Raw genomic sequence first — 16,209 nt, 5'->3', positions numbered from 1 at the left:
TGATGTTATAATAAGAATCACAAGGGCAAGTCTAGCCACAACACTGGCTCCAGTTAGGGAAATTTCTGTGGGGGCTCCTCACAAGAAGAAAAGGTCCAGGTCAGTGCCCCCAGGCATTTGTAGCTGAGAGCATCACTATAGACAAGCTAAGACAGATACAAAACAAGTAACCATTTTATGTCTCTGAACCTCTACTGAAGGCAAACAACTTATTGAGACATGGTAGCCTTGGAAAACTGCTAGAGCTGTGTGTAGGAATAGGAGTCTGTGGTCTCGTTGCATAAGGCTGTTCCCATTCAGCACCCCTTTCATTGCCCTTCAGCTGCGAAGGTGAGAAGGATAGTTTACCAAACTATGGGCTGGCCAAAAACTTAGCAGCTTTACTCTGAGAGGAAGTGAATCCACTTGGATCAGATGATGAAAAGCTGGGCTATTGTTAGCTAAAAGGTGTAAATTCATTAGGAAACAAATGGTAAAATCTACTCACTTGGTAGTCCAAGTTTGAGGTTCCAATGGAACAAGCAGTGGACCATGCAGGAATTTGATGGGAGAGATTTTGAAAATGAGAGCTCCATACTAGGGCTCTACATATCACTGGCTGACTGGGAAAATATGCATGCTTATGGGAGAGAGCCAAGAGACGCAAGGAAAAAATAAAAGTGAAAGTAGACTTGAGAGTTGACTGAACTTTTCTTTTTACTCCTGCTCCTGTGGCATATGGAAGTTCCCAGGCTAGAGGACAAATCGGAGCTGCAGCTGCAGGCCTACACCACAGCAACACTGGATCCGAGCCATAGCTGCGATCTATGCCACAGCTTGTAGCCATGCCAGATCCTTAAACAACTGAATGAGGCCAGGGATCGAACCTGCATCCTCATGAATACTAGTTCTTAACCTGCTGAGCCATAATAGGAACTCCTATAATTGACTGAAATATTGATTTTATTTCCCAGATCAGCTGGGGTTGGAAGCTTTATAGGCTCAAGATCTCTGAAAATCACTGCCTAACCACTAAGCTATGTAGAAATAGGGGTAACCAATGGGAAGCTAGAATAAAAAATTAAAATAAAAAAAAAGTTCAACAGAGGTCTCAGTGGCTGCTTATCATGGAGTGAGAAATTACAATGTTAAAGCCAGGCAACTCTCTGGAAAAAAAAAAAAACAAAACTCATAAAGGTAAAACCAAATCCAGAATTCCTGTAATATATTATCTAAACTATCTAGTTTACAATTCAAACTTTTGAGATAACCAAATGAAAATGTTACACATACATAGGAAGAAAAAAAATAGGCAAAAAATAGGCAAAACTGACTTTGAGTTGGCCCAGATGTTATATTTACCAGACAAATCATTCAAAGCAGCTGTCAGAGCTACAGGCACATGTTGGAGATAGGATTTGATTCCAGATCACTGCAATAAAGCAAGTACCATAACAAAGTAAGTCACACAAAGTTTTTGGTTTCCCAGTGTATGTAAAAGTTATATTTACACTACACTGTAGTCTATCAAATATGCAATAACAGTATATCTAAAAAAAACAATGTGCATACCTTAACTAAAAACTGCTTTATTGGGAGTTCCCATTGTGGCTCAGTTGATTAAGACCTTGATTAGTATCCATAAGGATACGGGTTTGATCCCTGGCCTTGCTTAGTGGGTTAAGGATCTGGTGTTGCAATAAGCTGCAGTGTGGCTTGGATCTGGCATTGCTGTGGCTGTGGCATAGGCCAGCAGCTGCAGCTCTGATTTGACCCCTAGCCTGGGAACTTTCATATGCCACAGGTGTGGCCCCAAAAAGAAAAATACTTTATCATTAAAAGATACTAACCTTGGCAGTGCAAGGTTGCCACAAACCAATCTGTAAAGATGCAATGTCTGCTAAATGCAATAAAGCAAAGCACAACAAAACAAGGTATGCCTATATGTTAAAAGAACTAAAGGAATCTATACTAAAATAACTAAGAAAATATGATGATAATGACACAACGAATAGAGGGTCTCAAAAGATAAACTATTCAAAATGACCAAATGTAAATTCTGAAGTTTAAAATTTCAATCATAAAATTAAAAATTCATTAGAGGGGTGCAACAGCAGATTTGAGGTATCAGAAGAAAGGTATCAGTGAACTTGACTGTATATGAAGAGAACTACATAATCTGAAGAGCAGAAAGAATATGATCTAGCAATTAGACTTCTGAGTATTTATCTGAAAGAAACAAAAACACTAACTCAAAAAGATATATACACCCCCATGTTCACTACAGAATTACTTACAATAGCCAAATATGGAAATAAACTAAATATCCTTCAAAAGATAAATGGATAAAGAAAAACATATATAATATTTTTCTGCCATAAAAATAATGAAACCTTGGCATTTGAACAATACAGATGGACCTTTTGGGCATTATGCTAAGTAAAAGAAGTCAGACAGAGAAACACAAATACCATATGATCTCACTTACATGTGGACTCTAAAAATAAACAAACAAACAAAAACAAGCTCATAGGTATAGAGAATAGATTGGTGGTTGCCAGAGACAGAGGTTGGTGGGTAGGCAAAATGGGTGAAGGGAATCTAGTTATAAAATAAATAAATCCTGGGGATGTAATTTATAGCATGGCAACTGTAGTTAATAACATTGTATTCTATATTTGAAAGTCGCTAAGAAAGCACATCTTAAAAGTTCTCATCACAAGCAAAAATATTTCTATAACTATGTATGGTGACAGATGCTAACTAGACATTGTGGTGATCATTTCACCATATATATACAAATATTGAATCATTACATTGTGCACCTGAAACTAATATAATGTTGTATGTCAATTATGCCTCAGCTAAAAAAATTAAAAAATTTAAAAGAAAAGCAGAGAGAATAAAAAATGAAAAATAAACAGAAGCCTCAGAAAGTTGTGAAACAATGTTATACACCTAAATACATATTTAATGGGAAAGGTGGGAAAACATTTGAGGAAATAATGGCCAACATCTTTGAAATTTAATAGAAAATATTTAAATATATATATATATAAAGCCCAACCAACCATGAGTAGGATAAACAGAAAGGTATAGACACATCATAGTTGAAATGCTAAAAGACAAAGAGAAAATCTTAAGAGGAACAAGAGAAAAATGACCAATCACTTATAGGGGAATAACAATATGATAATAGCTCACTTCCCACAAGAAATCATGGAGGCCAGAAGACAAAAAAATGACATACATAAAGTACTGAAAGAATAAAAGTCAACCAAAATTCTATCTAGTGAAACTATCTTTCAAAAATAAAAATAATGGCATTCCCAGACAAAGGAAAAGTAAGAGGATTTATTGCTAGCAGATCTGCTCTACATGAAATCCTAAGGGGAGTCATATAAACAGAAAGGAAATTACATCCAAAATTAGCTTGAAAACATAAGATGCAATGAGAAGCGCCAGAAATAGTAAATATACGAGCAAATACTATATATATTACTTATATATGAAAATATATAGGAGTTCCCCGATAGCCTAGCTGTGAAGGATTTGGTGTTGTCACTGCTGTGGCTCAGGTTCAATCCCTGGCCCAGGGACTTTTGAATGCCATGGATGCAGCCAAAAAAATAAATACAGTACATATATTTTTCTCAGTTTTTTTAAAAATATGATTGTTTAATGAAAACTTACAGCACTGTTGTATTTACAGGTTTATAATATATAAAGATAATATATATGAAATAGTAAGACAAAAGAGAGAGGAAGGGTGCTGTATTAGAGCCAAATTTCTATATACTACTGCTTTTAGAGTAGCATTAATCTTTTGTAGACTGGTTTATTTAAAATGTATATTGTAATCTTCAGAGCAACCATGAAGAAAATAACTCAAAATAATTCACAATGAATGAATCTCAAAGTAATTATCTGACTGAAAGAATCCAGAAAGAAATTACATGTGTTATTCCATTTATATGAAACCCTACGAAATATAAACTAATAAAAATGATAGAAATCAGATTAATGGTTACGTGGGGGAAGGGAGCAGTGGGAGGGGTGAGAAAGAGATTACAAAGGGTCGCTAGAAAACCCTTTGGGGAGACATGTATATAGTCCCTATCCTGACTATAGTGCTTGCAGTGCTATGTATAGGTGTATACATAGATCAAAACATCAAATTGTACAATTTTAACACGTACAGTTTATTAAATGACAATTATACCACAATAAGGCTGTTCAAAAAATGGGCATAAAGGAAACTTTATTGATAACAAAAGTGTTCTTGAACAGGATTGTGGTGATGTTTGTACAACTATTAACATTTTCCTATAAATTCTTTAAATTTAGAGTTACAATGGGTACATTTTTTGGTATATTAACTATAATGCAATAGAGTGTTAAAAATAACTAGACTTTTTTTCCTCCTTCCTTGATGATTTTGTAGGTAGGCTTATATACTATGACCAGAGGTGGTGATGATAGGTGAAAGGACAGGTTCGATGAGAGATGAGAAGTTTTGAAAAGCAGTGTGCAGAACAGAAGAGAGTACTTACTATGGAAACACAGAAAGCCTTCCAGGCAGCATTTAGGTGAAGCATACAGTTAAGGGCTCTATAAATGCCAACCAAAGGAGAAAATTATGCAAAGGCTTATTTATACAACTAATACTTACTGAGCACCCACTATTTAACAGGCACTCTGTTAATTTCAGTTACTAATTTCTGCTTCATTCACTTAGTGTACTAGAATGTTCACTTTTGTAAATCCCAACTGGCTGTTTTAGTATTAATTACAGTGTGAAGTGAATATTTCCCTTTATCTAGGTATCTGCCTATCTACATACTGTATTAACATATTATATATATTATATACTGCATATAATATATAGAGAGAACATAAGTTCTCTCTATGTATTATGAGTGTTTTATCTTGTAAATACATTAATTGTTAAAATATATAATTTCATGTGTGTGTATTATACAATACATATACTATAGTAAAATAAACTATCCAGTATCTTCCCTAGATATCCATCATTTTCATTCCATCAAAATGCCAATCTTTAGCTGTACCTTTTTATCCATTTTTAAACTTTTCCTGGATGAACAGGAAAAAGATATTGAATTATTCATATATATGATAGCACCTCCCCCACTCCCTAACCAATCATTTGATCCCAGCAGGAAGAGAATTCTTCTAAGATCTCTGGACCTCACACTTCTGTGCAGTGAGGATCTGGAGCTTCATGGTTGAGAAAGGCAAGCATGGACACTGCTTTTATGGAATTCATAGTCAGCTGGGGGAGGCAGACAACAAATAATCTTCTGTGCTCTGCGTGATGAGCAGAATTCAGTGGGCCCTAGCAACATATGGCAGGGAACTATAACATTACTTAAGGGTATAGTCTCCACAAGGGACCTGTAAATTCAGATATAAAGGATGAGGAGAAGTTAGTCCAGTGGAGAATGGGTGATGAGTTGTCCAGGCAGAGGAACAGCATGGATGAGATCCTGGGGTTTCAGAAAAAGTATGCAAGGAATACTCTTCTACCTTAGCCCTAGTAGCATATCACAGAAGATATTGGTATATGCAGCTGCTCTTCTCCTTCAAAATTGTCAGGGCCTCAACTGCTTAATATGAATAAATCAAATTCCAGCCTCAGCCATTGTTGGCAGTGGGACCTTCAGTAAGTGACCTGAGATGCCTTATCAAGCGCCTCTGCTTCCTGTTGTAGAATTAGTAAAATCATGGCACAGGAGCTCCTGCTGTGGCTCAGTGGATTAAGAAACCGGCTAGTATCCATGAGGATGTGGGTTTGATGCCTGGCCTCGCTCAGTGGGTTCAGGATCTGGTGTTGCCACAAGCTGCAGTGTAGGTTGCAGATGTGGCTCAGATCTGATGTTGCTGAGCTGTGGCACAGGCCAGCAGCTGCAGCTTCGATTTGACTCCTAGCCTGGGAACTTCCATATGCTACAGTTGTGCCCCTAAAAAGAAAAAAAAAAAAATCAGCACACATACTTTATGTCAGAAAATAGCCCATAACCTTTCTCTGAGGATCAAGTTAGGCACCAGGTAAAAACAGGGATGTTTAGCTGTTTTTCCTTGGATGTTTTCTCCTGCTCAATTTTATACTATCTTTAGCAGATTTACTTTTCAAATGTATAGGAAAGCAAAGCCAAGGAAATGTAGCTAGTACCTGTGCAGTAAAGGAGATGACATTATTAAAAGAGAGTGTTCATTCCTTAAAAAATAAGATGAAGACCTGATTTTGGTATATATTAATACAACTAGATGAACAATCATTTTAAATGTAAATGGTCTAAATATACCAATAAAAAGGTAGGATAGATTAAAAAAAAAAAACAAGACCCAACCATATGTTGTCCACAAGAAGCAAGAAGCCAACTTTAAAAATAGAGAAACAAATTGACAGAACACTGTAAACCAGCTATAATGGAAAAAATCATTATATATAAAAAAATACAGAAACAGGTTAAAAGTAAAGTGATGTAGAAAGGTCTACCATGCTAAAATTAATCAAGAAAGCTGAAGTAGCTACATTAATGGTTACATTGGTTTCAAAGGAAGCCAATTTAAGAGTAAGAAAAATTATCAGGGATAAAGAGAGTCATTACACAATGATAAAGGGGTCAATCCTGGAAGAAGACATGACAACCTTTAATGTGTATGTACTAACAACAGAGCATCAAAAAAGAAATAGATGAATTTACTATTATAGGTGGAGACTATATAACTGACTGATCCAACAAGCAAAAACTTAGCAAGGACTTAGTTAAACTGAACACTGCCACCAATCAACTGGATTTAACTGACAATTATAGAATACTTTTTCCAAAACCAGCAGAATACAAATTCGTTCCAAGTTCACATGGAACACTCACCAAGACAGATCTCATTATGTACCATTAAACACACCTTAACAGATTTAAACAAATATAAATCATACAAAGATGACAAGAGAATTAAACAAAAATGGTCGCAATGGTATTAAATTAATAATTAATAACAGAAATATACCTGGCATATCCTAAAATACTTGGAGATCACTACTTTTTTTCTTTTTAGGACCGCACTTGTGGTATATGGAAGTTCCCAGGCTAGGGGTCAAATTGGAGCTGCAGCTGATGGCCTATGTATGCCACAGCCACAGCAGCAAGGAATCCGAGCCTCATCTGCAACCTGTAGCACAGCTCACGACAACGCTGGATCCCCAAACCACTGAGCAAGGCCAGGGATCAAACCTGCATCCTTATGAATCCTAGTCGGGTTTGCTAACTGCTGAGCCATAAAGGGAACTCCCAGAGATCACTACTTCTAAACACACTACTTCAACACACTTATAAATAAACACTGAGACAAAGAAGATATATCAAGTGAAATATTAAAACATTTTGAAATAAATGAAAATAAAACTTATCAAAATTTGTAGGATGCAGTGAAAGCAGTGCTTACAGAGAAAGTCACACCATTGAATGCATATGTATAGAAAAGAAGAAAAACCTAAAATCAATAATCCAAGTCCCAGGGAGTTCCCACTGTGGCACGGCGGAAATGAATCCAACTAGTAACCATGAGGTTGTGGGTTCAATTTCGGGTCTCATTCAGTGGGTTAAGGATCTGGCGTTGCTGTGAGCTGTGGTGTAGTTTGCAGATGTTGCTCAAATCCTGCATTGCTGTGTCTGTGGCATAGGCCAGCAGTTGTAGCTCCAATTCAACCCTTAGCCTGGGAACCTCCATATGCCGTGAGTGTGGCCCTAAAAAACAGTGAAAAAAAATAATAATCTAAGTATCTACCTTAGAGAATTAGAAAAAGAAAGCAAATTACATTCAAAATAAAAGAAAAATAATAAAACAGAGTAGAAGTCAATGAAATTGTAAACAATATATCAGCATAGATAATCAACAAAACCAAAATCTGTATTTGAAAAGACCAAAAGAATTGACCTGGTTAAACCTCTATTCAGGTTAACTAAGAAAAAAAGAGAGAAAATACAAATTACTAGTATCAGAAATGAAGGTGGGGCCACTATTACTAATCTCCTGGACACTAAAAGGAAAATGAAGAAATATTATGAACAATTCTATGCCCATAAATTTGATAACCAGGTGAAATGGACCAATTCTTTGAAAACGCAATCTACCAAAACTCACATAAAGATAAATAGGTAATCTGAATAGGCCTACCAAGCATTTAAGGAAGAAATTATACCAAAACTCTATAATCTTTCCCAGAAAATAGAAGCAAAGTGAATACACCCTAACTCCTTCTATGAGTCCAGCACTACATTAACACCAAAACTAAAGATATCATAAGAAATGGGGAGTTCCTGTCATGGCACAGTGGTTAACAAATCTGACTAGGAACCATGAGGTTGCGGGTTCGATCCCTGCCCTTGCTCAGTGGGTTAAGGATCTGGCGTTGCCGTGAGCTGTGGTGTAGGTTGCAGACGTGGCTCGGATCCCATGTTGCTGTGGCTCTGGCGTAGGCTGGCAGCTACAGCTCTGATTAGACCCCTAGCCTGGGAACCTCCATATGCCACAGGAGCAGCCCAAGAAATGGCAAAAAGACAAAAAAATGAAATAAAAAATAAAAATAAAGAAAAGGAGTGGGAAAAATATGGCAGCAGAGCAACAGGACGTGAGGCTCACCTGTTCCCACAAATATACTGAAAATCCATCTATATGTGGAACTATTTACCCAGAAAATTTACTGAATGCTGACAAAAGACCCCAGGATTCTGACAGAGAAAGAAAAACTTCATGAAACTGATTAGGACAAAAAAAGAAGAAAACAAGGAGAGAAAAGGAGAAACAAAGCAGGTCAGGACCTGCGCACCTGGGAGGGAGCTAGAAAAGGAAAAAAACTCTGCACCTGGGAAGTCCCCCACACCAGCGAGGATACCAGCCAAGACAGAACTTTGGAGTACTGGAGGAAAACACAGCAATCTATGTAAAGCAATTAAAATGGAAATGGTCTTCTACAAATGGTCAGTGTCACTGCCCTGCATTTCCCAGCCATAAGCTGGGGTGGCCAGGGCCCAGGAACCTAAACTCCAGCTTTGGAGATCAGACTCAGACAGAAGGCTGGGGCCGGCTATGTGGTGAAAATCTAGGTTTGGTAGCATGGAAATGACCTGGAGGTGCTGCAGTCTAGAGTGACCACATTTGAAGCTGTAAACTGAGGAATCCTGGTCAGGCTTGGAGGCAAGGCACCATTGTTAGGGGGTGCTGGAGGGAAGGGGCTGGATCCATAACTATAGCCTTACCCCCTGCAAGCATTAGCAGGCTGCAAGACCCCAACTGCCCCACCTCCAGGAGCTACCCTTGAGCACTGTCTGCTTAGCAACATTTGTGGTGCAGCCCACAGCCCTGAAGGGTACAAAGTGGAACAAATGGATGGAACCCTTGGAGCAGGCAGAGGGAACTTAGGACTAGCATAGGCTGGGTAGGAGAACACTTAAACAACTGCTGTAATAGTGCAGAAGGCACAGGGGACCATGGATGGCCTGGTGTGGTGGTGGAGAGCCCTGATTTCCTTAAGGCATAGAAGGTGATTTTGGAAACAGCATCGAAAGGTGGGATTCCACAAGGGGCCCTCTGAGCAGACAGAGAGCCACGGTTTGCATAGAGGGTGGAGAAAGTTATTTTGGAAATAAAGAAAGACCCTGGGAGTCTTCAAGGGGTCTTCTGGGCAGGTGGAGAGCTGTGAAAGGCCCATTGAACTGATAAAGCTATTTCAGAAACAGCACAAAAGGTCCTGGGAGTCACAAGAGTCCTAGTGGGCAGGCAGAGTTGCAACCTGCATAGGGAACAGAGAAAGGGAATTTGGAAACAACACAAAGGATCCTGGAAGTCACAAGAGGCCTGGTGGGCAGGTAGAAAGCTCCAAAAGGTCCAGTGAAGGGGTAAAGTGAACCTAGAAACAAAAAACACAGCCAAGGGAACACAAACAGCCTGGCAGGTTGGCAGAGTGATCTCAGGAATAGCACAAGCTCTGTGATCCTTGCCATCAAGCAGGGGACTGGGGAAGCAGCATATGTTGCAGGCCTTGACAAAGGAGCTGAGAGGGCCCACTGGCACACATTTTTACTTCACAAAGGCTACAGGGAGCACTCTGCCATTGGCCTGGTAGGGGGAGGGACTGGCAGAATGGTGGAGGCCCTATGGCTACAGGGAAAGCCTTTTAACAACAGTTAGGAAGGAGCCCCTGCCCTTGGGGCTACAGAGGATGCCCCCTAGACTGGCCAAACAAAGGAAGTGATTACAGAAAGGCACCTGCCCACAACCCCCGCCCCCCCGCTCAGCTACAGAGAACAGTTCCTAGAACCTCCTTGACAAATGGAGGGACTTCAGGATCAACTGCTGACATGACCGATCACATGAAACCCTCCTGAGAGCTACCTGGAAGCAGGAGGGGTCGCAGGAGTCAGTGATTCCCCACTCTGCTGCCACAAAAGCAATCCTGTAAACCATGAACCACTGTGAGCTCTCACATGGATCCATTCCTAACAGCCACCTGGCTTCAGGGGAGGTAGTGTAATACCACTGCTCTCATCATGTGTTCTAGGTATACATGAGCCACTACCACCACTAAGAATAACAAGAGGAGGCACAAGCTGCTGAATCTACATATTTCCATCAAGGAGACAATAAGCATGGAAACTAAGACATTATGAGACAACAAAGAAGTAGCTTTCAGACAAAGGAAAAAGACAATAACACACAAAACCACTAAATCATGAGGAGATAGGTAGTCTAACCTGAAAAAGAATTCAGAGTGATGATAGCAAAGATGACCCAAGACCTTGGGGAAAAAATGGAGGCACAGATAGAGAAGTTACATGCAATGTCTAACAAAGAGCTAGAAGACCTAAAAAACAAGCAAACTAAGATGGATAGCACAATATCTGAAATGAAAAATACATTAGAAGGAATCAACAGCAGGATAACAGAGGCAGAAGAATGAATAAGTGAAAGTGGAAGACAGAGTGGTGGAAATCACTGCCACAGAAAAAAATAAAGAAAAAATGAAAAGAACTGGGGAGAATCTAAAAGATCTCTGAGACAACATTAAATGTACCAATATTTGCATTGTAGGGGTTCCAGATGGAGAAGAGAGAGAGAAAAAGGCCAGAGAAAATATTCAAAGAAATTACAGCCAAAAACTTCCCTAATATGGGAAAGGAAACACTCACTGAAGTTGAGGAAGCACAGAGAATCCCACATAGGATAAACCCAAAGAGAAACACAGAGAGACACATACTGATCAAATGACAAAAATTAAATACAAAGAAAAAATATTAAAAGCCAAAAGGGAAAAGCAACTAACAACATACAAAGGAACCCCCATAGGATAATAGCTGATCTTTCCACAGAGACTCTGCATGCAGGAAGGGAGTGGCAAGATATATTTAATTTGATGAAGGGGAGGAATCTAGAAGAAAGAATACAATACCCAGCAAGGCTTTCATTCAGATTTGATGGAGAGATTAAAATATTTTCAGACAAGCAAAAGCTAGAAGAATTCGGCATCTCCAAAACAGCTCTCTAATGGAGTTCTCATCATGGCTCAGAGGTAATGAACCTGACTAGCATCCATAAGGATGCAGGTTTGATACCTGGCCTCACTCAGTGGGTTAAGGATCTGGCATTGCCATGAGCTGTGGTGTAGATCACAGATATGGCTCGGATCCCACATTGCTTTGGCCGTGGTGTAGGCCAGCAGCTGCAGCTCTGATTTAACCCCTAACCTGGGAACTTCCATATGCCAGGGTTGCAGCCCTAAAAAGACAAAAAAAAAAAAACAGCTCTATAACAATTTCTAAAGGAACTTCTCTAAGCAGAAAAGAAAATACCACAATTAGAAACAAGAAAATTTCAAATGAGAAAACTCACTGGTAAAGACAAAGATAATATAAAGGTAGAAAATTACCCATTGACAAATATGGTATAAAAATTAGCAATCATGAGAAGAGGAAAAGACAAATGCAGAACATTGAAAATTCATTTGAAGATAAGAGAACTGCAACCCAAAACAATTCTGTACACACGTAGATGGTCATATCCAAATCGAATGGAACCCACAAAACAAAAACTATATTAGACATGCATATAACAAAGAAAAGCAATCCAAACACAATACTAAAGACAGTCAGCAAATCACAAAAGAAGACAACAAAAGAAGGGAAGAAAAAAGACCCAAAGTAACAATTCAAAACAATTAACAAAATGGCAATAATACACACTTATCCATAAATACACTGAATGTAAGTGGATTAAATGCTCCAACCAAAAGACACAGGCTGGCTGAGTGGATACAAAAACAAGACCTATATATGCCATAAACAAGAGACCCACTTCAGACCTAAAGACACATACACTACACACTGAAAGTAAGGGGATGGGAGAAGATATTACATGCAAATGGAAATAAAAGGAAAGCAGGAGTAGCAATACTGATATCAGAAACAATAGACTTGAAAATAAAGAAAATAACAAGAGAAAAAGAAGGACACTACATAATGATCAAAGGATCAATTCAAGAAGAAGCTATAATAATTATGAATATATATGCACCTCAATATAGGGGGTACCTCAATATATAAGGCAACTGCTGACAGCCGTAAAAGGAGATATTGACAGCAACACAATAATAGTGTGTGACTTTGACATCCTACTTATATCAATGGACAGATCATCAAGACAAAAAAATCACACAGGCCTTAAATGACACCCTAGACCAGATAGATTTAACTGATATTTATAGAGCATTCCATCCCAAAGCAGCAGAATATACATTTTTCTCAAGTACACACAGAACATTTTCCAGGATAGATCACATCTTAGCCCACAGATCAAGCCTTGGTAAATTTTAAATAGTTGAAATTATCTCATGCTTTTTCTTTTCCCACAGTGCTATGAGACTAGAAATCTACCACAAGAAAAAAAAAAGCCAAATACACAAACTCCTAGAAGCTAAACAATATGCTACTGAAAAATCAATGGATCACTGAAGAAAGCAAAGAGGAAATCAAGATACTTAGAGACAGGAGTTTCCATTGTAGCTCAGCAGTAATAAGTCTGACCAGTATCCATGAGGACGCAGGTTCAATCCCTGGCCTCACTCAGTGGGCCAAGATCTGGTGTTGCCTTGAACTGTGGTGTAGCTTGCAGATGTGGCTTGGATCCTGCAATGCTGTGGTTGTCACATGGGCTGGCAGCTACAGCTCTGATTTGACCCATAGCCTGGGAACTTCCATATGCCACCAGTGCAGCCCTATAAAGACAAAAGAAAAAGATACTTAGAGACAAATGACAATGAAGATACAATGACTCAAAACCTATGGGACACAGCAAAAGCAGTTCTGAGAGGGAAATTCATAGCAATACAATCTTATCTCAGGAAGGAAGAAAAAGCTCAAGTAAACAACCTACTCTTACACCTAAAACAACTAGAGAAGGAAGAACAGACGAAGCCCAAAGTTAGCAGAAGGAAAGAAATCATAATGATCAGAGCAGAAATTAATGAAATAGAGACAAAGAAAACAATAGAGAAGATCAATGAAACCATAAGTTGGTTCTCTGAAAAAATCAACAAAATTGATAAACCTTTAGCCAGACACATCAAGAAAAAAAGGGAGAAGGCTCAAATCAATAAAATTAGAAATGAAAAGGTAGAAATTACAACTGATTCCACAGAAATACAAAAGATCATAAGAGACTACTGTAAGCAACTGTATATGCCAATAAAATGGACAATCTAGAAGAAATGGACATATTCTTACAAAGGTACAACCTATCAACACTGAACCAGGAAGAAACTGATGAACAGATGAAACACAAGTTCCAAAATTGAAAATGTGATTTAAAAGCTTCCAAAACACAAAAGTCCAGGACTTAATGGCCACACAGGCAAATTCTATCCAACATTCAGAGAGTAAACACCTATTCTTCTGAAACTCTTCAAGAAATAACAGAAGAAGTACTCTGACACTTATTCTATGAGGCCACCATCACCCTAATACAAAACTGGAAAAGGATACCACAACAAAAGAAAATTACAGGCCAATATCATTGATTAATATGGATGTAAAAATCCTCAACAAAATTTTAGCAAACCAAATACAAATATATGTTAAAAGGATCATACATCATGATTAAGTGGTACTTATCCCAGGGATGCAAGGATTCTTCAATATCTGCAAATCAATCAATGTGATATACCACATCAACAAACTAAAGACCATATGATCATCTCCATGGATGCAGAAAAAGCTTTTGACAAAATTTAACACCTATTTCTGTTAAAAACTCTCCAGAGTGTGTGCTTAGAGGGAACCTACCTCAACATAATAAAAGCCATATATGAAAAACCTACAGCCAACATCATTCTCAATGGTGAAAAACTAAAAACACTTCCACTAAGATCAGGAACAGACAAGGATATCCACTTTCACCACTATTATTCAACATAGTTTTGGAAGCCATAACCACAACAATCAAACAAGGAAAAGAAATAAAAGGAATCCAAATTGGAAAAGAAGAAATAAAACTATCACTGTTTTGAGAAGACATGATACTATACCTAGAAAACATTAAAAAAAAGTACCAGAAAACTGTTAGAATTCATCAGTGAATTTGGCAGTGGCAGGATACAAAATTAATACACAGAAATAGATTGCATTTCTATATATTAACAATGAAAATAGAGAAATCAGAGAAACCATCCCATTTATCATCACATCAAAAAGAATAAAATACCTAGGAATAGACCTACCATAAAGACAAAAGACCTACACTCTGAAATAAAAGAAATCAAAGATGAGAGAAACAAATGGAAAGATATACCATGCTCTTGGATTGGAAGAATCAATATAGTCAAAATGACTATAATACACAAGGCAATCTCAAGATTCAATGCAATCCTCATCAAATCACCAAGGACATTCTTCACAGAACTAGAGCAGAATATTTTAACATTCGTATGGAAACACAAGAGACCCTGAATATCCAAAGCAATATTGATAAAGAAAAATGGAAATGGAGGAATCAGGCTCCCTGACTTCAGACAATACTACAAAGCTATAGTTACCAAAACAATATGGTACTGGCACAAAAACAGAAATAAGTCAATCGAACAAGATAGAAGCCCAGAAATAAACCCAAGCACCTATGGTCAACTAATTTATGACAAAGGAGGCAAGAACATGCATTGGAAGAAAGATAGTCTCTTCAATAAATGGTGCTGGGAAAACTGAAAAGCTACATGTAAAAGAATGAAATTAGAAGACTCTCTAACACCATACACAAAAATAAACTCAAAATGGATTAAAGACCTAAATATAAGGCCAGATACTATAAAACTCCTAGAGCAAAACATAAGCAGAACGCTCTTTGACATAAATCACAGCAACATCTTGTTTGATCCAACTCCTGGAATAATGATAATAAGGACAAAAATAACCAATGGGACCTAATTAAACTCAAAAGCTTTTGCATAGCAAAGGAAATCATTAAAAAATGAAAAGACAACCCACAGAAGAAAGAAAATCTTGGCAAATGATGCAACAGACAAGGGCCTATTCTTCAAAATATATAAACAACTCATACAACTCAACAGCAAAAAAACAAATGACCCAATTTAAAAATGAGCAGAAGATACAAATAGGTATTTCTCCAAAGAAGACATACAGATTGCCAACAGGCACACGAAAAAATGTTCAACATCACTAATTATTAGAGAGGTGCAAATCAAAACTACAATGAGGTTCCACTTCACGCCAGTCAGAACAGCCTTCATTAACAAGTCAATAACAAATGCTGGAAAGGGTATGCAGAAAAGGGAACCCTCCTTCACTGCTGGTGGGAATGTAAATTGGTACAACCACTATGGAAAACAGTTTGGAGGTACCTCAGAAAACTGAATATAGAACTACCATATGATCCAGCATTCCCACTCCTGGGCATATACCCAAACAAGACATTCATTCAAAAAGATATATGCACCCCAATGTTCATCTCAGCGCTATTCAGAATAACCAAGACATGGAAACAACCTAAATGCCTATAAACAGATGAATGGATTAAGAAGATGTGGTACATATATATGATGGAATATTATTCGACCATAAAAAAGACAAACAAACGTCATTTGCAGCAACACGGATATAACTAGAGATTCTAATACTAAGTGAAGGAAGTTGGAAAGAG

Source organism: Sus scrofa, chromosome X (genome assembly GCF_054392235.1).
Source record: "Sus scrofa isolate SSC_HxYL_T2T_F1_AM1 chromosome X, Sscrofa_HxYL_maternal_Yorkshire_Landrace_v2.0, whole genome shotgun sequence".
Classification (NCBI taxonomy): domain Eukaryota; kingdom Metazoa; phylum Chordata; class Mammalia; order Artiodactyla; family Suidae; genus Sus; species Sus scrofa.
This window is presented reverse-complemented; position numbering follows the sequence as displayed.